This window comes from Furipterus horrens, unplaced genomic scaffold (genome assembly GCF_987537825.1).
Source record: "Furipterus horrens unplaced genomic scaffold, mFurHor1.1.pri manual_scaffold_12, whole genome shotgun sequence".
In the NCBI taxonomy this organism is placed as follows: Eukaryota; Metazoa; Chordata; class Mammalia; order Chiroptera; family Furipteridae; genus Furipterus; species Furipterus horrens.
The window spans coordinates 12,398,082-12,418,478 of NW_028327182.1; positions in this window are offsets into that span (position 1 = coordinate 12,398,082).

Consider the following 20,397-nt stretch of genomic DNA (forward strand, 5'->3'; position numbering starts at 1 on the left):
TCTATGTTACTATAATTATCAAATTAGGTACTGAAAAAGAATTCAAATAATTCTTCTGCTGATTCTTGTTAAAAAATACTATTGAAATGAAAAGAAACATCTAAATTAAAAAAAATAAAGTTTAAGCTCCAAAATTACTTTTAAAAACTAGGTAAAACATCTTTCTCATATTGATGTTTCTTTCTCTCTCTATCCCTTCCTGTCTTTCTAAAATCAATAAACATATCCTCAAGTGATGATTTAAAAAAAAAGAAAGAAAGAAAGAAAGAACGTACATTTGAAATGTTGCTTTTAGGCTTATTTTCTCAGGAATTCTTTGAATATTTATTCCAGTAGATGTATAATTTTGTTTGTAGAAGTAAAAGTTTAAAAAGTACTTGCCCACTAGTATTGACAATATCATTAAATTATAATACATCATAAATAGAATTCAATATAGCAATTAAACAATAGAAAAGACTTATAGCATATATTTAAATATTAATCTTAAAGCAAAATTGGATTGTGGGAGCCGAGGGTGGGCAGGGCTAGGGGAGAACAATGGGGGAAAATTGGGACAACTATAATTGAACAATAAAATAAATGAAAAAATTAAATAAAATTAATTGGCAGGATATGTGCTTGTAAAATACTCAGGTGGAGTGTAAACATGCTCACACAACAAAGGGAGACTATGCATATTTTATCAACGCGGATACAGCACAAGTATAAAAACAGAACTTCCTGTTCGATGTGGACCGTCGCCAGGGTTCCCAGAGACACTATTAGACGGACAGATGTGCTTCTTCAGGGCTCTCCTGTTTCAGGGAGAGAAGTTAGGAGTCCTGCGGTTTTCTCCAGTTGGCTGTCGTCAAGAGCATGCAGGTGAGTGCTGTGTTCACAGATGAAATACTTCACCTTGTCTGGAAACAGTCAACTGAGGATCTCCATGTCTGCTGGGCCAGAGAGAAGAATAGATTTCTGTCTCGCTCTGACACTGCTTTTAACCTGAGCCCGGAGTGTTTTCCCTTTTGGTCTCTAGGTGATGCTAATAATTAATTTGACTGACTGGCCATAGCCTATGCAATACATCACACTTTAAAATGTTAAAAATTATCTAGACATGTTAAAGTCAGAGGCTTTAGATATCTCTAATTAATATTCAACATAAAAATATTTAACATTTTTTAAGGCCAGGAAATCCTTTTATATTTATGCTCAAATGACGAGATTCACACATTGAGTGAAATGAGCAATTGTGAAATAAAACGAAATACTGGTAATTTCAACTATTTTGTTGATATATTTTCAAGACATTCCCCAAAGCTGTTATTAATAATCAGTTTAACAACTCAGTGACAAGAATCTTACCATTCTCACTCTGGAGGTGACCTTCAGAAGCTATCAAGGTGGTAGTTCTAATTATTATAAAGCTCTTATGACATTATGCACACATCTGTTTTCTAATTGCCCCACTCTTCAGAGCCCCAGGTAAAATATCTAAAAACCCTACTTGTCATGGAAGTCTTTTAAAAATTATATGTGTCTGAAATCTCAAAGAGAATCTACTCTGTTAAAACTCCTGTAACAAGGCTTCCTTTCCTCTCTCAACCCTCACCGCGGCTTCTTGGAAGACATCCAGCTTAGCAATGCTCTTGTGAAGTCATGACTCTCAGAACTGCATACAACACTTCAACTGAAATCTGAGAACCAGACTGAAGATAATCTATTCCCTCTCTCGCAGGCACGCACGTGTGCGGGTACTTACACGTTGTACTTGCTTGTGTTTTGTTTCTGTTTTTCTTTGCACAAAACAGAAAAAAAATTTTTTCTATGTAACTGTTAGGCTTCAAAAAGGTTTTTGTTGTTTTGGCAGTCAGATTATAATGATGAGCCCTTTACTTGTACTTGGTATGAACTGTTTTTAAACCATATTATTTCCACCCACTAAGTGTACAGTTTTTAAATTATGTGTTTTACTAAATTTCAGGCCTTTGAAAAAGTTTTGACTACTTGAAATATTCAATATATTATTTATTCTGTCTGGCAGTTTAGAATGACATTCTCGATTTGATTTTTAGAAATAGGTAGGGTATGAAGAGATTTCCAGTAAACTGATTTCTCTATTTCTTTGTATTTCTAGACTCTAACAGTAGTGATCATGAAATAATGTTTATTGCATAATAACTCATCTGTTAGTCCAGTCCATTCATTACTAGCCTACTTAAGAATTTACTTAATTGATTTATGATTCCTCTATTTTTTTCTACGTAAAATATAATCTTATCATTTAACAATGACAATTCATTTTAATCAGTTCCCTCTTTCTCTATCCTCTTTCTGTATCTATCTTTCCTAGTCCTTCTTGCCAGATAAAATTTCCTAAAGCTCGGTTCTGATTACGGTATTTACTGACTGAGACACTCCATCTAGCATAAAAGCCTCACTCGTAATTGCTCTCAGGCACCATGTATTTTTATATTATTTCTTATCGCTCCCATGAAAACTGGTGAAATCTTCTGAACTTAAAAGTTTTTAACGCATTCTTCTACTGCTGCAATGGAAAGCAACCTACTTAAACTGGAACAGTGGAGAAGCACCTGACTAAACCACCTCTCCATCAGCACCTGCCTCTTGAGTACTGGCGGCTATAACTGAAGTCAGCTGTAACTGCAGGCAGCTGGACCTGCGTTTGGTTACAAACCACAACCCCCTTGACACGGCGTTCCCGACTTTCCCTTGGTGTAAAGGAAAAGAGCATACAAGTTATTGATTAATTTCATTAGAGGAGCTTAGTGATAAACATTCTATAAATAAGAAAATGTATGCTAATAAAGATTATGTAATATTCACCTAATAGTTCCATTTAGAAAGGGGTAAAGTCAGGATTTGAACCCAGGTTTCACTCGTTTTAATTATTGCATTTATATTTGCTCTACTGTTTCCTCTAACTTCCGACAGTAATTTGTCACTGACTTGTATCACATCCTTTCCCAGTAAGTGAAACATACAAGATCTGTCCAGAAGGTATCCAGCCATATAATATGAAAAAATAGAGACACTTATTGATGAAGATGCAAGATACAAGAAACATTGTACATAGGACACTGATGCCTCAGTCCCCTTCAAAGCAGGCACCTTGGGACCTCACACAGTTCTCCCAATCACCATCTGCTGCCCCTTTGTATTTTCCTGTATCTTATTGACAGTCTGATCTCTCTTCCCTTTCAAAGGTGATTTTAGTTTTAAGAAATGCCAGAAGTCTCAGGGCACCAAATCCTGGCTGTAGTGGGGCTGAGTCACCTGGGTGATTTGACATTTTGTCAAAAAACTCTGCACCAGTCATGAAGCATGAATGGGTACATTGTAGTGATAAAATTACCAATCACCAGTTGCCCATAGCTGTGGCCTTCTGAACCATCCAAATAGATTCCACGGAGGAATGTTCAAGCATAATGCAAAATTTGATGCAGATTCATTGCTCTACTTGCTTAGTCATTTTGAATACAACAGCCACACGCACTCACTCAACGCTGTGTACCACCCCCACTGACTAGCATAACGAGGCCGTCATTGCTCATGTATGCACGTTTTAGTCCACTCTCCTTTGCTGCCACATTACATCGACATTGTGCAAACCATTTTTGTTATATTAACAATGGCTGAACTTTTTCTGGGTAGACCTTGTCGTATATATCCAGCCAATTATGACCAATTTTTTTTTAAGACAGTTTATAGAAACATAGCTCTTACCTCTTTTGTTTTTATTTCCTCCTATCTCGCTACACAACTCCATCCTTCATTACTTCTCCCTGTCTTCTACCTGATAGTCCAACTTTGGACCAAAAACAATAATAATAATAATAATAATAGTAATAATAACAGCAATAAAGATTACTTCTAAGTTTTTTCACCCAAAACAGGGAACAGTTGAGCCACATCTCTCTTATTTTATTAGTTTGCCTTAAATTATTTTTTATTCTAAAATTGATCCTGAAAGTGTCATGATTAAACACTGGGTATTTTCAAAGAGATATCACCTGCTTTAATATCAATTTTAATTTGTATTGATCATACCATTAGATGTTCTTTTAGTTTTTGAAATTGTGGCTTTTATCTATGAATTAATAATAAAGCAATAATTTTTAAAGGGTAGATTCTTGGTGGCTAGCCAGAAATCACTTTTATAAGTTCTGTTTTATGAGTGTTTTGATGTGCTGCAGAAATTTCATTTAGGTGTATTAACTGTCTTTTAATCATTTCTGTTTCCCAATAATATTTCATTAAGCCTTCTTTTTAAATAAAAATGAAAGACTACAGAAATGCTCAAAATTATGTATTTAATACATCGGTAACAATGTACTAAACTAGTCTGAGATAAAATATTCATCCAGATACTTCCTGATATTTTTGTTATAATATGAATTATCTCAGTTTCTTTAAAGAATGCTTCTGTATGTTTTTAATGTTCTTTAATTTGCATGTCTTATTAAAATGACTACCAATTCAGCATGCAGTTTTTAATTTACATATTAGGCAGGATTAAGATACATTATATAAATAAGGTTGATTGCTAGAGTTAATTCTTATAATCTTAGGGTCCTAAAATTACTTTAAATTATTTTGTTTAATTGAGTAAAGTGCTTACAAATAATACTTGAATTGCAATATTCTGGCACAATAAAATAATTCACTGAGTAAATATGTAGGATATTTAAATTTCATAGGAAAGCAAAAATGTGGGTGAAAAATAGGAAAAGTATCATGTTTGTACTATTCTGAATCACATTTCACTGAAATTGCCTAATCACAGTCTATTAAAATCATACTTTTAATCCTATAGTGACTTCTGATATTTGCTGGTTTATCATTTTTTATTTTAATGTTTCTAATTAAATTAAAATGTAAATTCATAAATATTATTTATAGTACTAAATATCACTTTAATAGTTGAGGATTATTAACAAATTTAATTCAGAAATTATCACTACCTACAAATTTCAGGGGCAGTTACAAACCAATAAGAAAAATAAATATTTAAAGTATCATTATCTGGTTAAAATTATTTTCTTTGTTGAAATGTGACAAATGTATAAGAAACATGTAATTCATAAATTATAATACAATAATACCATATTTCATGAATGTAAGACTACAATAATATATTTTCCCTGAAACTCAATAACTGCTCTTTCTTTGCATGTTGAATATATATCTATTTACATAGATTGAAATTAATAAAACATATTGAATCTTTTCACTCTTTTCATGACATATTAGAGAACTGTGTTCTTACCATCCCGATTATTGTTTTTATTATAACATAATTTGCTTAATTATTTCTATACTGACATTTTATATTGCATTTTTAATACTTAATTACTTATATTTTTATATACAATAATTATATTGTGATGATTCTGTAAATATTACAATAAAAAATTTCCTAACAGTAAGATTTCTAAGACATATTTATAAGGTTGTTTCAAATTTTATTTTTTTATTGTCAGAAATTTTGAAGTATTGTATGCTTCTGAACGAGAAGGTTGAGAGATATTACCCACGACCTTGCCAAAATAGGTAATGGAGTTATTCGATCAGCATTTCTTAAATTAAATATACCAATCACACTTCATGTTGTAAAAATTTGTAAACTTTACATTGAATTTACTTTCTATGATATCTTTATCAAACAAATAAATTTGCTTTTTTAAATTTTAATGTAATTAAATATTTATTCTCAGGTTATTTTTTAAACCTTGTCCTTTTGGAATCCTGGAGCCAATTACTGTGTGTGTGTGTGTGTGTGTGTGTGTGTGTGTGTGTGTGTGTGTGCACACAAACAAGAAATTCGAGGAGACTAGCAGGGTGTACTACCGTTTAATTCAGTTCTGCCTCTATCTACCAGCAGATAGCATCAGATTCTACTTGTAAAGGATTGCCCTCCACTCATTATTAACCAAAAGTCCAGGTTGTTACCTATACTCTGAACAGCCAGTTATACATCAGAGATTCCCATGATGCTCTTCTTGGGCTGGCTTAATTTGCTAGAAAGAATTACAAAACTCAGGAAACCTGTTTACTCACTAGATTACTGATTAAATACAAAGCATATCAAAGGATATGAATAGACAGCTAGATGAAGAGATACATAGGGTGAAGTTCAGAATAAAGAGTTTCTGTCCTCATAAAGCCTGGGGCCTGCACAATGGCACGTGGAAGCATTCGTGTCCCTGACCCCCAAAGATCCCAGAAACTTCTACCTTTGGAGATATGGAGGTTCATCACCCAGGCATAGGTGATTAACTCGTTGGCTATTGGTGACTGATTCAATCTCTAGCCCCTCCTCCTTTTGGAAGTTATGGGGCTGGATTGAAAATTGTAGTTGGTTCCTCTGGCAACCAGTTCCCATTTTTACATGCTTTCTAAAAGTGACTTTCATTAATATACACATAGTTGTGGTATAAAAGGATTTATTATAAAAAACAAGACAACCATTTCACCTCTACAGCTCTGAGGCATTTTCAGAAACTAAAGAGCCAATATAATGATAAAAAGTTTGTGACTTAGAGCTTAGCATAAGCAACACCATTGTGAGTCCACTGTCCTGTTTTTAACTATTTTAATCATGAAACATTAAAAGCAAACAAGCAACAACAACAAAGAGCTAGTCAACAAAATGTTTCTAAAACACTCTTAAGCATCTTTGACTTAAAATGATCTATGCAGAAGTTCTGCATCAAATAAAACACTAAAAACTCTGATATCCTGATCATTAAAAAACTTCTTCATTCTCCTGGCACAACAATTCAGGTGCCTTCAATAAACAGTGAGTGAACTCTTAAATAGTCCTTTATTGGACATTTTCAGAATTATACACCAACAAATACTTTGGCTTCACAGAATATTTACCATCGCCACCTTTTTTGCCTATTTGGGGGTCCTTTATTGTTACCATAGACAGTCAGTCCGGACACAGGCATCCAGCATCCAGGGATGCCCAGCAGACTCCAGCTGCTCTTCCAGATGTGCAGTGCGGTGTCCAGCATGGAGGTGCAGGCCCAGGGCCGAGGTATCTCCGGGGTTTCTGACAGCGGGTCCTGCAACAGCACCTCCTACACTGACCCTGATACCATGGACAGTCAGGAAGTGCTGGGGAACCTTCCTCCCATTGACTACAATGGCGCAGGGGGAGGTTCTTACACTGAGCATGACGAAAGCTAGAAAGATAATTGTTTATAAAAAAAAAAAAAAAAAAAAAAAAAAAAAAAAGAAGTCTTCCCCTCCCTATCCCGATAAGAACTGTGGGCTTGAGCAGGAAGAGGAGGTGGTCTTTAAGAGGGGAGCCCACTCTTCTCCCAGGTCATGGCACCTGAATAAACCTCTTCCCTTTTGCACCAGCATCTCATGCAGGAGTCTGTCTTTCTTTGTAACAGGCAGCCGAATCTGCATTTTCTGTTATACTTTATGACCTAGTACTTTCTTCATTAAAAGAGGTATTTTATTGTTCTTTGTTACTAGCAAGGGTTTTATTCAAAATAAGCCATTAATTAAATGCTTTTCTAGTGACTTTACATAGGTAAAAATACACAATCTCATAAATGTGCCCTTGCATGTATATACCATCATGATTTCTGGGATAATGCAATATTATTATTTAATTTTTCCTAACATTTCATCATTCTATTGTAAAATGACAGGAAGCTCTTTTGTATAACTTTGTGTGTGTGTACATATGCATATACAAAAATATACATGTTCAAAAATTGTATGTATGCATTAATACATATACAAAATAAATGAACTAGTTCCTCTATAATCTATTTTTAAATAATACTTATTTTTCTTAAATTTCTAAGTAATAAGTGTACAGAACAGTGTTCCCCAGCCCAGAAATAGAACGTTCATCTTTGAAAGAAAATTCTTCATGCCATAAATATATCTAGGGTCTATGAACACTGGGAGAATCTCACTTGGGCTAAAAGACATTAGCCTCTTAGTTACCAGAAGGCATCCATTAACATGCCATTTATATAGAGACATTGATTTGTCTTAAATCAGGCTTAGATGTCATATAATATGTAAAAATTCTGATTGTAGGCAAATGTAAGACTTTATTTTAGTTGAGTTTTCAAAATTTTATTAAGAAATAAAATAACCCTTTTGATATTATTTGGGTTGTTGGAAAGTTAATTTCATTGCCATTGTGGGACTGAAGTCACCCTTTTTTTGCTCTGCGCTGAGATCACTCTCAGCTTCTAAAGGGCATCCCTCTCCATTGGTAGTTCACAGCATGGATGCTTGCCTTTTTCCAGGCCAGCTGGAGTTTGTCTATCTGATTTCCATTTTTTCCTCTTGCCAGATAAAACACTCTGACATTAAAGGACTTATGTAATTTTATGAGGCCAACTTGGATAAGCTTCCTATCTTGAGACCAACTGTGCCCTATAACATAACCTAATCCTGGAGTGGAATTCATCATTTTTACAGATCTGGGGATTATGTAGGACATAGACATCAGGAGGAGGGAAATCTCGGGGGGCATCCTGTAGGCTGCCAGGCACTAATGGCAGAACAAAAATGTAGGAATGAGAAATGATCTTGCAGAAGTTTTATCGCTAGAAGTTGCAACCTTTTTGAAGAAATTGGAAGGGGTATCACTAACTATACAACTGAAAATTGAAAATGTCTGTCCATAAAAATATGAAATGGGAGGATTACCACCTATTCTCCTGTTTCATATTTGATTCCGTGGCACGTTTGTTGTAACAGAACCAGTGTCAGATATTTTATCAAAGTACGGATGATTCTTATTTCAATAATGAGTGCTCATTTGTGCCATAAACTACTGTTGTATTGCATGGGCCATTCAGATAAAATCAGTCTTGGTCACTTAAAGGCATTTTTAATTTCATCTTTTACTAAAAGCAGTAAGTGGTTGCTACTCTGCAAGGCACACAAATTCTGCCACCTATTATGTTTCATTTCCTCTAACATACTAGCCAGTCCTTACATGAGCCCATTATTGTCATGTGACCTTTGCCAACTATATCCAGTAACAATCAATGCACACTATTAACCTATTTTTTCCCAAGACCTTTCCTTATAACTAGAAAAGCAATGAGGTTTTGATAACCACATCAAATTAACATAAGAAACAAGATAACTAAATATTTTCCCCCACATAATGTATGTCAGTTTCTCACACATACAAACTCAATGCTAAGTCTTTAGCACATGTATCAGATTTTTCCTTATGTCACAAACACTATTCGAAGTGAATTTTTACACTGATTTTACATGTTCATTGTTGGTGGGGTCCTCTTCACAATGCTTCCCGCTTCTGGAGATTCTGTTACTCTGTGTTCCACCATCTAGACCATGTGGCCTTCAAGGATGCTCCAAAAGAAAGAGGGATGGGTGGAAGACACACACTGTCATCTACTTAAAAGAATCTAGCCCATGAGAAAAACCCCACATTGTGATGAAATGTCTCTGCTGTGGCCCTCAAGGAAGCAAATTGCCAAAAGAACAAAAAATTAAAACTGAGGAAAGCAGAAGAAAGTGAAGACTTTAGATAAGATCATAATCAGACATGAGACATTGAGACTTTTTTTTTTCCTCTTTGATTTAACCAATGACAGATGCCAAGTCCCATCATCTTTTTGGAAGAATGACTATAATGTTCTAAATTCCTATATTTATCAGTGAATCTATAGTTTTAGTTATTTTTCCCTACTGTACCCAGCCTTCTTGATCAAGGAGACCCACTAGTCTAGGAACTGCCTTCACAGAAGGGAAATTGGTGGGCTTGTATCTTTATTTAACTATCTATACAAAATTTCAGTTTCTAGGCTTCTAATATAGGACATTGATTTCACAACTTTTTAATTTAGAGTTTTTGCACACGTGTTTCTTAAATCATAGTCATCACAATGTTACAAAATTTTGTTTTAAAAGTGCATAGTATTCAACATTTCCCCAATAATATTGAATTGGTTTGTTGGGATGAAAACTGCATGTTAAAATCATTACCATGAATTAATTCATACACAAATTTTAGGACCACTCTTTTGATCTCACTGTATCAAGGTTATATAAGGCATGCCCAGAGCTGGTGGGAATGTATATTATCATAGCAACTTTGGGAGTAGGTTTAACATTATCTATTAAAAGTAAACATGTATGACCTATGGCATACATATTCCACTCTTAAGCATAATCTCAACAGAAATGTGTGTGTATATTTTACAAAAGATAAGCCCAGGTTTTGGCATTATTTATAGTTGTGCAGACTGCAAATAATATGATTTTCTATCAGTGGAAGACTAATGAATTAACTGTGTTGTATTCTTTCATTAAATACAGCAGCAGTTTTGACCAGTGTGCTGCAAGAATTTTTAAAACACGCAGTAGCTGACTATTAAGTCAGGGGCACTGATAGGTTTTCCTTTAGATTGTTCAGTGAAAAATGGCATTGTCCAACACAACAATAGCCATCCACTGTAAATGCCCTGTCTTGAAACATAAACATAAAATCATATAATAGGGTTGCATTTTGTTGGTAACATCACAAGATAAGTTTGTGTCTGATTGGTTAATTCTTGGTACCAGAAAACCTATACGCAAACATAGGCACCAGATTTTTGAAAAGTGACTTTGGAGCAAAAAGGGTAGGTGATACTGTTATTATTATTTCTTTTTGCAAATCAATCTAAATTATACCTATTTTTAATGTCAGACCAGTCAATAATATCATATCTTTTTGGTATGTCACAGTTTTTAGTCATTATTTTATGTGTGCCATGAGGTGAAAAAGTTTGAAAATCATTGTTCTTAAGAAATGAAAATGAATCAAGTACTGTTGTAATCATGTCCAGGACTATGTTTACAAATATAATTTGAGAAACAGTAGGCAGGTGTAAATCAATCTCAGTGTTCAAGGTCAAGTAGACATACTCTATGGCTGTATAAATCTGATAGTAGTTATCTTTGGGGAGACTTGTTTGTTTGATGAAGAGGAGGCATATTTTGAAGTTATTCTATTTCTTGACATTGGTTGTGGTTCATGTTCTGAAATTTTATTCAGCTCTATGCTTTTTTTATGCATTTTCAGTATGCATTTTGTATTTAATTATAATTACAGCAAAAGAATATAAAACAAAGTGAAGACTTGAAATTAGAATATCTGCTTACACTACTGAATTGCCCAAAGATTAAAAATTATTTTAAGGCCATTGTTACTATGAAATTTAAGCAAGTTTCTAATCTGCATATTTCTTAGATGAAAATACAGTTTATAATCTGCAACCTGCAGATCCACTAAAATATAAAATTAAATTATGTTATCTATGAGGCGGGGCTTTGCATATTATCTGCTTTTAGGGAGGGCCGTAAGTCCTCAGTGGCATAGCCCCAACCCAACACCACTCTCAACAAGAAAAGAAATACTGGTTGGGGTAGATGAAATTCAAGGCTATTAATTGGGTCAATATACTATGGGGTTTGAACTTTAGATGTGACATTTCTGAATCCTTGTCAAAGTGTCCTTTCTTTTGCTCTCTTGTTCCCAAATGGATATGCTGTTTAAAAAAAAAAAATCATACCTAGTATTTCTTGAAAGCTATTCTTATTTAGAAAACCTGCAGCGGTTAGATTAGGTCAGCCTTTCTCTGAGCTGAAGGTGAATCTCCAAGTCCTCTTCTGATTTCCTTTACAGCTGTCATTGAGCACATGTCAGTTTGCAATTAATGCTGCAGTTACTGTCACATTGATGTGGAGCTACTGGAAAAAGGAGAAAAAAACTGCTAGGAGATGCCTTCAACTCGGCCCAGTCTGGTACACCAGGGATTTAGAGTGCATTTTAGGGGCAGAATAAAAAGAATATCACTTTGATGTTCTTTTCTGTGAACGTGTATATATTTTCTGAAACTTGAACTCATGGGGAGGATTTGGTACCATACATTTTGATTTTATGATCATGAATCTGGTCAAATCCCCTAACCCAATAAGGACTTAGGGTATTATACAGTTATCCCTTTTTTGATAGACATATGTTTATACATTTTATACATTTTACAATATAACAAAACAGATAAGCACAGTACACATTTACAAACTGTATTTAATTTTATTTTAGAGTATTAGTTTTCAAATTGTCCTTCTCAGACCCTGAATCACTGAGCAGTATGCCCCAAGTGAGCTGGGAATTAAGAAGTTCAACTGAAGGATTTATTTCTTCCTTTAATCCAGCCAACAGAAGAGTAACACATTTATAATTTTTATATTATATTTTGATAAGAGCTTTTCTTGCAAGAAAATATACTAATAGTACAAAATGTTGAGGTAATATTTTGAAATAACTTGTTTCTAAATACCATTTAATATTTAAATAATGTCTACATAATTTAATATTTGATATGATTTAATATTTTTCAATTCCTTAGACCACAGCAAAGCTCCACACATAAATCAGGAAATAACTCTAATACATTTAATTGAGAATAGATGTTTCTTTTATGATATTTTATGTACCTAACCTTATCAGATATTCTAATCCTATCACCCTATGTGATGAGTTATTAAAATAATTTTCATAATTCATCAAAAAGAAAAAAGTGCTGGCCATGTAGGTATGTGTAGAGAGCTTGATGGCTCACACAATTGAAGTAGAAGGCTCAAAGCTTGTTTATTTGTAAATAGAATACGTTGTCCATTTAAATTTTTTCTGAAGACATTTTACTCAAATAAAGTCTGTTTTTGATCTAATAGATAACTAAGTTATTTTCTAAAATCACCCTTCTCTAATTTGTTCTGTCCATCCTCTTCTCTCTAAGTAGTCATTCCCTTAAATGGCTTGATCCTCTGACAAGAGTTAGTATCTTCCAACCTTAACCATTTGTTTATGTTACAAACTTCATTAAAAAAAATTATTAACAGGAAAATTGTAGTGGCAGAGATCAAGAATGAAACAGTTGATAACTAACAGTAAAGTTTAAAAAAAAGTCAGTAAATAAAAATGATTATTACAGTATTTTCAAATTCAGTAGACAATATAAAAGAATATCTATATGTCATGTAAACTGTTAACACAAACCAATTCATAAGTAGCAAATTACTGTGCCCTTCTTTAAAAAACAAAAAGAAAAGTTGCCTATACCAATGGACCTTTATTGAGAAGGAGAGTCACTTCTTGGTCTCACACCTTGGGGACCTTGGCATAATATTGTACTATTGCAATATTAAGCAGCCATAGCCCTTCAGGTACATATTTGTTTTTTTTTTTGTTTGTTTTTTTTTTTACCCATGATGCAGAGCAACTCAATGATAAATTTTACTCCACTTGTGAGAGCATGATTTTCACCTTTCCCATATTGATTTATAAGATTTATTGTTTACTCGGGCAATATGTATTTCATGTTTTAGCGATGGGATAGAATAGTGAGTGAAAAAGGAAGACCTAGACAACATGAGGTATAATAAACACGAACAATAACATGACTTGATCTTTGCGAATGCAAGGAATATTTGAAGGGAGATTATATACACTCTGAACCTTAAAATTTAGTGCTTAGTTTAAGAGACTAGTTGACATTTTTCTACTTATTATTTGACAATATTTATATCAGGATTAATTTCCTTTTGCAGTTATATATAAAAAATGTAGCGTCAGGGGGTGAATATAGCTAGTAGGTTTTTAAACAACATTTTAATTCCTTTCAACTTTCTTACTCCCTTTTAGTTTTTTCATACAGTAACATTTATTTGTGGAAGGATTTATATGATATCTTAGTAGTGCTGCTTATAGGTTATAACAATAGTTCTTAAACTTTAATGTAAAAATCTGTTAGAAAACTTACTTAAATGTAAATTATTATACTTATCAGCAAAGATTCTGAAACAATAAAGTTGTAGTCTTAGGCCAAAGAGTTCCGTCCTTAGTAGCCATTGCAGATAATTCCAAATACAGTGATTTCCACAACATACGTAGATAATCATTATATGAAGTTTAGAAATAGCCTTATGAGCTCTATACAGTTTCATGTTAGAATTTGAGGTTCAAAACTTAGAAGGTAATAAATAGAGTTTGATAATGCTTTATTTCTCTCTCTTTCTTTCCCTTCTTCCTCTCTTTCTCCCTTCCTCTCTTCCTTCCTTGCTTCCCTCCTTCCTTCCCTCCTTCCTTCCTTCCTTTCCTTCTTTCTCTCTCTCTCTCTCTCTCTCTCTCTCTCTCTCTCTCTCTCTCTCTCTCTGTACATATTGCCTGCAGTGTCCATGTTTGGTATTGCTTTAGAAAAAATTTTGATTAATCTTTTTTTTTTTAGACCAGTGCGATTATAAAGTCAACAACAAATTGTCAGTATCACTAAGACTAATTATTTTTCTTGTTGGAAGGATTTATTGCTCTTGTTGTTCCTTTTTTCACTGGCATTAACCAACAAATTGACATCTAGGAGTGAAACAGCTCATATGGGACACCTTCTGTGTAGAAATCACAGTATTGTCATTGAACATCTTGTGTTTAGCAACTAGGCACAATATCCATTTTTCAAAGCTAAAGAGAATATTTTAAGATTTAAAGTAGTCATAAATTGTTTTTTCTTCTTTTTCTTTTTATCTCTTTCCTTTTTTTTCTTCCTTCCTTTCTTTCTGTTCTCCCTTCCCCACTCCCTCCTTTCCTTTCTCTCTTTCTCTCTTTCTCTCTTTCTCTCTTTCTCTCTTTCTCTCTTTCTCTCTCTCTTTCTTTCTTTCTTTCTTTCTTTCTTTCTTTCTTTCTTTCTTTCTTTCTTTCTTTTTTCTTTTCATCACCAGTAGTTACCAGAGTTACTGTCACTCTGTGGGTATTCCCCAGTATTTGTGAATGAGCAATTAAATAAATGAGTAAATTACTCAATTTCATATACTTGACTTTAAACTGATTCTCCAAAACTGCGATTTTCAACCTTTTTCATCTCATGACACATGTAATCACCAAAATTCTGCAGCACTCTAAAAAATGTATTTTTTGTTAATCTGACAAAAACATAGTTATAATTTTGATCATTCACACTGGATGGACTATTGCTGTATTGGCTATAGTCATTTTTAATATGACAATCTAAGGGAAATAAGGTCAGTGTCCCTGACTAAATAGCCAGGTATTGCATATTTTGAAAATATTTGAGGTACATCAGTTGAAAATCACTGCTCTAATGGGAGATGTCATTGAAAATATATTTTTTTATTATTTACAACTGTCCTGGGTTGAATATTTTCCCCTAAAAATGTCATGTCCTCTGGAAGTTGTAAATGAGGTGTTATTTGAAAATAAGGTTTCTGTAGATGTAATCAAGTTAAGATGAGGTCATGTTGGATGACAGTGTGACCTAGATCCATTAGAGTATGACTGGTGTCCTAATAAAAAGAGGGGAATCGGAAATCTGGACACACACAGACACACACACAAAGGACCATGAGAAATGGAAGCAGAAATTACAGTGATGAAACTAGAAGCCAATGAACACCGAACATTGCCAGTTAGTTATCAGAAGTGAAAAGAGAAATATGGAAAACATTATTCCATTCATTCTAAGACATAGCATGATCTTGGCTTACACTTTGATTTTATACTTCAAACCCCACAACTGTGATAGAAAAATGTGTGTTTCTATAAGCCACCCAGTTTTCAGTACCTTGTTACAGCAGAATAGGAGGGAGCCTACTACATTGACCAACAATTTTAGGAAAATAAACATAAAAGAATGATTATATTCTTGATTCAATTTTCTCTTGCTTGTAAGTAACCAAATATGCATTTATTTGGTTTCTATATATTATTTTCTCAATCTTTACCTCTGATTCTTAAAATCTTTGTTATGTATAATATCTCTACATTATGTTTATACAGGTATACTTTAATATAAATCTTACTTTTGCTTTATATGTAAAATATTTTGTTAATAATTGAAGAAATATTATCTGTAGTGTGTGTATAGAATAGACAATAAGTTCTACACATGGAATCTGAAATAAAAAGTTATTTTCATAAATAAGGAAGACCCAACTATTGTCTTAAGGGGGGATAGTTGATGAACCTGAATTTTCATCAAAAGTTCCGGACCATCACCGATGTGAGACTGGTATGGATAACAGATCATTGACAAGCCAAACAAATGTTTTTAGCTTCTTTATTCTAGCATGCCATTACTTTAACATTTTAATTATAAGAATACTATAATTTCTCATTAGAAAATCAAGCCACAGTTTAATAGAATTTAACAGAAAAAAGTTCAGAAATGCAATTGATATGAGATTAGGCTAAGCATTTGTCCAAAACAGTTTATGCAGCTCACACTGGGCTCTGAAGGCAGTACAGTTTGTACTAATTTTAATTACGTTTGAAGCCAGTTATTTGGAACCTCTTGATGATAGTGCCCCTTTGTGGGATTTGAAATAGTGTAGAATAATCGACGCTGCATTCTGCCCACATGGCTTCCTACTTAAGGATTAATTGCTAGCATTTTGCCTAGCCCTTATGTGCATTATGCTCTAAACTTAAGGACATTTTATAATTAAGGGAAATTACCAGTACTCTGACCAGCAGAGTAAATGCAAACTTGTATTAACAATACTGTAAGCCCCCGTGTCTTTACAGGAAATTACAATAATGTCCTAAAACTCAATGTCAAATTTTAGTCCTGCAGTAATGATTCTCTGATGCTAGTGCTCATTCAAGGAGAACACAACTGTGTTAATGTAATAGGAAATGAGTTTATAGCTTTATCACTTCCAAGAATTGTTTTTCCTGTATGTGAAAAAGTGTAATATTCTGTTATTCTTGAAACAAATGAGGTAATCATGAAAATCTCTGTAAATTTCAATACACTCTCTAGCTAGTCTTAATTTCTCAGGAAATGATGATATCTAAGTTATATTTTTATCCAGAATAGGTTATTTTTATTACAATAATTTATTTTGTATTGGAGTGTCATTTGTATGCAGTGTCACACACAAATCTTAGGCATGGAAATCTACGTATGTACATATGTGTACATCTACATAACCCATGTCCCTATCAAGATGAAGGATATTTTGCTGCTCACAAACATCCCATGTACACCTTCCCAGTGAATTGTCATCCACTCTGACCTCACTCGCTTTCCCAGCTTTTTTCTGATACTTCTTTTACTTCCGACTGGATAGGCTTTTGCTGGAACATCAAGTAAATGAATCATCAAATGTACTTTTTAAAAAACAATTTTTTTTGGCCAGGGAATCTGGCTTCTTTTACTCAACATATTCAATTTTGAAGTTAAGTCATGCTGCTGCACACATTCCTAGTTCATTCTTTTACTGCTAAACAGTAAACTTTTATATGAATACACCTGATTTTTCCTATACAATCTATTCCAATGGCCATTTAGGTGTTTCCAGTTTGGAGCTATTATGAATAAATCAGCGTTGAACATTGTTTGTGCTTGTGTATATGCACCTATGTGCACTCACATATGTGATTTAATATATACTGGGAAATATCTAGACGTGGGATTTCTGGGGTGTAAATTGAGTGTCATTTTATGAGAAAAAGAATGTCAGTGCAATATCAGATGTGGTTGTGCACTTTACTTCTCCATCAGTAATTAACATTTTTATTTCCTCTATATTTACTATCACCCTGTGGTTAAAATTATACGTTATCACACTAGATATCATCCTATAACTTAACGAAGTTTTATTCATTCATTCCAGTTTTTTTCCAAACTATGCTTCATTTTCTATACTTTCTATTTTCCTGATAGCAGGTTCATTTTTTTCTTATAGATTATCTAATACACTATGAATCCCAACCTGTATTTTTGAAAACTAAAATATAAAAATTTTATATCTTATATAGAATTCTCTTTTAATGCCTTTTTTTTAGGTTTCATCTATGGGATAACCTTGTTTTTCAACATGCTCATCTTTTCTCTGATCACTCTTACATCAACTTCTTGAAACTTCTTGCTTCTTATTTCATTTTCTATTGATTTCTGGATCTGTTACTTTTGAAAATTATTTTTTTATGCACATCTAATAATTTCGAATTGCACACAACGCATTACGGTTCTTATGCAGATGAACAACTGGAGTTGCTGACTTTCATCATGAGAGGAAGTCAATTTACTTGAAAATTAGTTTGATCTTCTTGAGGGTTATTTTAGATTTTATTATATTTGTGGTATGTACTTGCCTGTAGTGTTTCCTTTTGTTATAGTTTAACCATAACACTATGCTGAGAGCTTTTTGTGGTCTTAACTGAGTTCTTGGTCCCCTGCTGTTTGCTGGGATGTTCAGTGTGCTTCTTCACTCTGATTATTTTCAACAAAATTACATTATAGCTTGTAATGAGTTCCAAGGATGCTCTGCTCATGATCCTTGGATACTTGCTCATATGCCAACACTTGTTCTTTTCCCAATAGTTTCTGTCTTTCTCTACTCTTATGTAAAGAGTAGGCATGAATGGGATTCAGTCCAAAACTCACGGGAAGGCTCTTCTTATTTATAAACGTTTGTCTCTTCTTAGCTGCCTCCTCTCCAGTACTTTGTTTTGCAATGTTTAAACATCTTAATGCCCCTAGACTCTGATCTTAGCTTTACAGGACTCACATACCGTATATGCCGCACTTGTCCTCACACACATATGGTGGTTTGGAGCTTTCCTCTAGACAGAGTCAGAATAATCATGTTGCGCATCTCATTTAGCATTATTATCGCACAGACTGCGGTCTTGAACTGTTTGCGGTGCCACGTGTAAAAGCATTTGTTTTGTGCTTCCTCCTTCCCCCAGACACTTAGTCAGTTGTTTATGATTAGAGGAGAGTCGAGTACTTATTGTAACCTCGCAACTAGAAGTGTAAGTCAGTTACAAACTGACTTACACTTACTTTAATTATGAAAATCTATTTCAAAATTATAAAGCCATTTGTTTTCTTATTTTAGTTAAATCACCAAATGTGTTCATTAAAAAACAAAAGTATGAGAACATACAATTGTGAACACCTTCCTGTTTGAAAACCCAGAAACTTTATCGAAGTGACATAACTATATGGTGTAAGAGTTAATACATGAATCTCAGCAATATGACTCAAATGCGTACACTAAGTTATTTTGCTGCTTGTCTCTTCCATGATGCTATGATAATTGGTTTTGTTTATCAGTTGGATTGGGCTATATTTACAATATGTAAACAGAAGCTTCATCGTTAATGCATCAAAATACCTTAAGTTTCCAAATTTTGTTGTAATTAGTAAACTATTGAAAAACTTCCAGCCATATCGTGGCATGCTCCATATAGTTGATCTTTAGTGCCGAACTAAAGCTGTATGTCTCACTAGTAATTTATTCAGTTGACCAACATTTCCTTCTAATTATTAATTTAATCTATTTATACCAATTATGTTAAGTAATAATATATACTGGTAAATAATGTTGAGTGTTTGAATGAAGCTAACAAGACTGGAAAAAAAATACTTCCTGGAGCTGTTCATTTAATACCTCAAGGTGTGCAAATACATAGGTTCATGAAAATAGAAACGATGTCTGTGTTTCAGAAAGGTGTACTTCGGTCATCTGGCATGACATCTGGGACACTCTGAGTCAAGTTAATACCTAATGAAAGATTAAAGTTCACAAACTGTGTCCTAGGCACTCTTTATTGTATTAGACATTGAAACAAATATTATATTTTTTAAAATAAGTGATAAGTTTTAACTTTTTAATAAAATTATAGAGTACTATTAATAGGTAATAAAATGGTTAAAATATTTGACAAATATGATGGCAGAATTATGAGATATGATTATAGGTTTGTGACTGAGTTTAATCTCTAATTGGGCTAATGTTGCCACTTGGTGTTCATATGGAAAAGGGAAAAAATGAACTTAGTTAGAAAGGGACAATATTTGAAAATGAATATTGACTAAGTTACATATAAAATGGGTTTGTGGGTTAAACTTTGTATTTGAATAATATCCACACTTCTAAATAATGAATAATTTCTTTTGACTTTTCAAAAAAGGTATAGCGTTTTAGTTTTTGTCATTTTTTTTCCTGTGGTCCTGTTTCTTGTCACTGCTCTTAATTAATAAGACACTACTTTTTATATTGATAGCATATAAAATTATTTTAGTTTTCATATTAAGCAAAATTTTATAATGTATTACTCCATTTGTGTTTTGATGCAATGTTTGTCAAAATAAAATTTAATATTTTGTATATACTAACACCTTGAAATACACAACGTAAGAGAATCTTGTAAAACAGACACCATATATTTTTATTTACTTATATATTCCAGAAGAAGAGACTTGTTTTCGGATCGCAGTCATGCTACATATACCACTATGTGACAGATATTTAGGTACATTCTTCTTTTTTTCATAATTTATTTGTTGTTTTCCT